Here is a 5,194-nt window from a genome sequence, read left to right on the forward strand (position 1 = left end):
ACGGGTACTGTTAGTTGTTAGCTTATAATCTTCGTAAAAACTGGTCTTTCTTTTAAAAAAATCTGACTCCTCTGGTAATCAGTATGTGTCCAGTTTACTTTAAACCCTGTTATTTCGTTGCTTTCTGAATTCAATAGATACCATGCCTATAGGATCCTTGTCCAACACATTGGCAAGACTTAGGGTAAAGTTATAAATTAAATCAGTTCTGTTAACAAATACAACCAGCTGGCAGGCCTGATTCGGGCTTCTTATCGGAATTGTGTAATAAATCAGTCTGCCTTAACCATTAAGCTCTTGCATGTTCAGTACTTAATCAGACCTCAACTAGTATGTGTAAGTCATGCTAATTACGCGTTTCTTTGTTCAAGGAGGTATGTCTGAGCCTCTGCTTGTTATGTGCTTTCCCCCCAACTTGCTATACATGTTTTGTATGTTGCCTTAGAATTTTTACCTTTGAAACCATAATTAAGCCCAAAATTCCTTCCCTTTAGGATTAGTAGTCCTCATGCCTCCAGGACTGATAGGATTGGGACGGGTAGTAGCATGCAATAGGTAAACGAGACCATTTCGCGCTTTAATACCTCAACGACGTGGGAAGGGTAGATATGGATATGATGACCATGCGATAATGTCACGTGTAGCCCCTCATTAAGGAGTGATTACCGGGCATTGTGTGGGGTGATCCATATTATTAGTAAGCCTAGGACCCCTTTCCCTTATTTCTTATCTCTTTTAAAAGAATTTCGAACTCTTTCTTTTAAGGAAAAAAAATCAACTTTCTTTAGTTCTTTCTAACTTTGTTTATTTGTGAACTATAATGTGAAAATCCCCTCTTATTTGAAGCTTTATTTGTCTACGTGTTATTTGCATCTAAATTCACAATAATAGTCTGGCCAGGAACCACAATAGTGGATTCTGAGGGGTGCCTAACACCTTCCCCTTAGAATAATTTCAAGCCCTTACCCAATCTCTGGTTACTCAAATCAAACCTCCTTGGTGTCCTAATGCACCCTAATCATTAGGTGGCGACTCTTTAAATCAAACCCAATTCCCAAAAGGAATGAGTTGTCCTCCCAAATGTCATAAACCCGATTTCGCGAGAAAAAGGGGGTGCGACAGTGGCATCTCCAGCAAATCTGTAGGAAACACCTCTGAAAACTCGCGTACAACTGCTACTGAATCTATGAAAGGATCTTCCGCACTAGGATCACAGATATAGGCTAAATATGCTAGACATCCCTTCTCTACCATACGCCGAGCCTTCACATTAGAAATGACCCTGCTAGTAGACTGGCCAGGAGTCCCCCTCTACTCTAATCAAGGAAACCCTAACGTGGCTAATGTCACGTCTTGGCGTGACAGTATAGAATAGCGTGATAAGGTGGCAATCAATCCATGCCTAAGATCACTTCAAAATCCACCATATCAAGAAGTAGAAGGTCTACCCTAGTATCAAATCTTCCGATAGTGACCAAACAAGCACGATATACCCGATCTACCATAATAGAATCCTCGACAGGCGTAGATACATACATAGGAGCACTCAAAGAATCATGAGACATATCCAGATATGAAGCAAAATAGGATGACACATATGAATAAGTCGAACTCGGATAAAAAAGAATTGATGCATCTTTACGGCAAACTGGAATAATACATGTGATGACCGCATCCGACGAATTTGACTCGTGTCTAGCTGGAAATGCATAAATACGGGGTTGATCCCCACCACTCTAACCTCCGCCTTTCGGACAGCCTCTAACTGGCTGGCCTCCACCACTAATGGCCTAACCACCATCTATAACTGCTTGACTCCCGCCTCTAGCTGGCTGTATGAGCGATGGGGCAACCGTTGCCGGAATCATGGAATGAGTACCCTGATGTGGTCTGCTGCTCATCAATCTAGGATAGTACCTCCTGATATGACCTGTGTCGCCTCACTCAAAGCAACTCCGCGTTTGGCCTAAATGCTAAGTCTGAGATGATCCCTGATGACCCGAACGACCACTGTAATAACTCTGTGGCAGTGGTGTACTGATAAGAGCTGAAGGTGTACTAAATACTGGCTGCTCAGGATAAGACCCAAAAGAACCACGACTGCCAGAAGCACTGTGTGCTACCTGAAGCGCTGACTGAATTGCCATGTGAGGATGGCCTCTACCAAATGAACCACTGCCTTCAGATGAGGCACCACCAAAACTACCAAAATGATGAGGCCTCTTCTTAGATACCTCCTCTCTACCCTGGCTACGAATCCTCTCGGTCCATATAGCAATCTCTAAAGCCCGGTAGAAAGAAATATCATCCCCAGTCTCCTTGGCCATCTGTAGCCTGATACCAAAAGTAAGGCCATCTATGAATCTCCTTACCTTCTCCCTATCAGTAAGAATCAAGATAGCTACATGGCAAGATAGATCCACAAATATAGTCTCGTACTGTAACAATCATGCTACCCTACTGTAGATGCTCAAACTGGATGTGGTACTCCTCTACAACAACAACAACCCAGTGAAATCCCACTAGTAGGGTCTGGGGAGGGTAGTATGTACGCAGACCTTACCCCTACCCGAAGGGGTAGAGAGGCTGTTTCCGAAAGACCCTCGGCTCAAGAAGACAAAAAGACAAAAAGAGACAATATCAGTATTATCACAAAAACCATAAGAAAATATAAGAAAAACAGGAACAACATAAAATCCAGAAGAAAGCTGCAAAACAAAAGCGATAACTAGTAAATAGGTCCGGCACTAAAAAAGAAATAGTAAGACACGCCATTGCCACCCGTTACCTAGACAAAACCCTACAAGATTACTCTAGCAACGGAACGAACTAATGCAAGACCCAACTACCTCTTAAACTACAACCCTAATACTCGACCTCCACATCTTCCTATCAAGTGCCATGTCCTCGGAAATCTGAAGCCTCGCCATGTCGTGCCTGATCACCTCTCCCCAATACTTCTTAGGCCGCCCTCTACCTCTTCTCATGCCCTCCACAACTAGCCGCTCACCCCTCCTTACCGGAGCATCTGGGCTACTCCTCTGTATATGCCTGAACCATCTAAGCCTCGCTTCCCGCATCTTGTCATCAATGGGAGCCACGCGCACCTTCTCCCGAATATCATCATTCCTAATCTTGTCCATCCTAGTGTGCCCGCACATCCACCTCAACATTCTCATTTCAGCTACTTTCATCTTCTGTATATGTGAGTTCTTGACAGGCCAACACTCAGCCCCTTACATCATGGCCGGTCTAACGACCGCTTTATAAAGCTTACCTTTGAGTATCGGTGGCACTCGCTTGTCACACAGGACTGCAGATGCTAACCTCCACTTCATCCATCCTACCCCAATACGGTGTGTGACATCCTCGTCGATCTCCCCTCCCCCCTGGATAACCGACCCAAGGTACTTGAAGCTGCATCTACTTGGGATGACCTGTGAGTCGAGCCTCACATCCATGCCCACTTCCCCCGGCTCAGCGCTGAACTTACACTCCAGGTATTCCGTCTTCGTCCTGCTCAACTTGAAACCCTTAGACTCAAGAGCATGTCTCCAAACCTCCAGCCTCTCATTAGCACCGGCACGCGACTCATCAATCAGAACTATGTCATCGGCGAATAGCATGCACCATGGCACCTCCCCTTGAATATGGTGTGTTAGCGCGTCCATCACCAGGGCGAATAAGAACGGGCTGAGCGCAGAGCCTTGGTGTAACCCTAAAACAACCGGAAAATGCTCAGAGTCGCCTCCTACTGTCCTTACCTGAGTCTTAGCCCCATAATACATGTCTTTAATCGCCATAATATAGGGAACCGACACACCTTTTACCTCCAAGCATCTCCAAAGAACTTTCCTAGGAACCTTGTCATATGCTTTCTCTAAGTCAATAAACACCATGTGCAGGTCCTTCTTCCTATCTCTGTACTGTTCCACCAACTGCCTAACAAGGTGTATAGCTTCTGTAGTAGCACGACCCGGAATAAACCCGAACTGGTTGTCGGATACAGACACCAACATCCTCACCCTCGCTTCAACCATCCTCTCCCACACTTTCATGGTGTGACTAAGTAATTTGATACCCCTATAATTGTTACAACTCTGGATATCACCTTTGTTCTTATACAGTGGAACCATCGTACTCCACCTCCACTCATCTGGCATCCTCTTTGCCTTAAAAATAACATTGAACAACCCAGTCAACCACTCCAAACCTGCTCTCCCCACACACTTCCAAAATTGCACCGGTATCTCGTCAGGCCCGGTCGCTCTGCCCCTACTCATCTTACTCATAGCTCTCACCACCTCCTCAACCTTGATGCGCCGGTACTCCTCTCTTAGAGTAAAAGGAATGAACTTCTCCAAAAATAGTTGTGAAAACTGATCCCAAGTGAGTGGAGGTGAACCTAATGGTATGGCTCGAACATAATCCTGCCACCATCTCTTGGCAGAGCCGGTCATTTGAAACACTACGAAGTCGACTCCATTGGACACCAAAATACCCATGTTGTGCAACACCTCGTGGCAACGATACAAATAATCATGTGGGTCCTCAGAAGGTGTACCACCAAATTGAATAGGAAAGAGCTTGGTGAAGTTATCCAACCTCTTCAATCCCCCATAAGACATCGCGGGCCTCTACCCAGGCTGTGAAGCAATAATAGGCCAAACTACTCCAACTGCTGGAACAACCAGAGTCTGGTACTGGGGAGCCATCTGCTCCGAAGTGTGAGTGGCGGGAGTCTGAGCTCCAACCCTGGCCTGAGAGAGAGCTGGTGCCATAGGAAATACTCCAGCCTAGGCCATACTCTCCATAAGGCCCACTAAGCGGACTAGGGCATCCTGAAGCACGAGAGTAGCAATGAATCTCTCCAGGACCTGAGCGGGTCCGACTTGCGCGGTATGAACAGGGATCTCCTCCTATGCTCGATCTGAGACTCTAAAATGGGTGATGTTGCATGTGCTCTACGCTAAGCTCTACCTCGGCCCTGGCCCCTACCCCTAGTAGTGGCTATAATTGGGGGCTTTGGCTCCTGTCCGACTATAGATGTTGTGCGTGTCCTGTCCGTATCGATCCTCCAGACTCTACTAAGCTTGCTCATGACTCGGGAGACCTAGGTAACCTAGTGCTCTGATACCAACTTATCACGATCCAGAATTCCAACCTCGGGGCTGTGATGACGCCTAACGTTCCA

The 5,194-nt window shown here is 46.1% G+C and overlaps 1 pseudogene; it reads right to left on the reverse strand.

Moving 5' to 3' along the window:
* On the reverse strand, window positions 1,974–4,163 carry LOC109237362 (annotated as a pseudogene).

Source organism: Nicotiana attenuata, chromosome 1 (assembly GCF_001879085.1).
Source record: "Nicotiana attenuata strain UT chromosome 1, NIATTr2, whole genome shotgun sequence".
NCBI lineage: Eukaryota > Viridiplantae > Streptophyta > Magnoliopsida > Solanales > Solanaceae > Nicotiana > Nicotiana attenuata.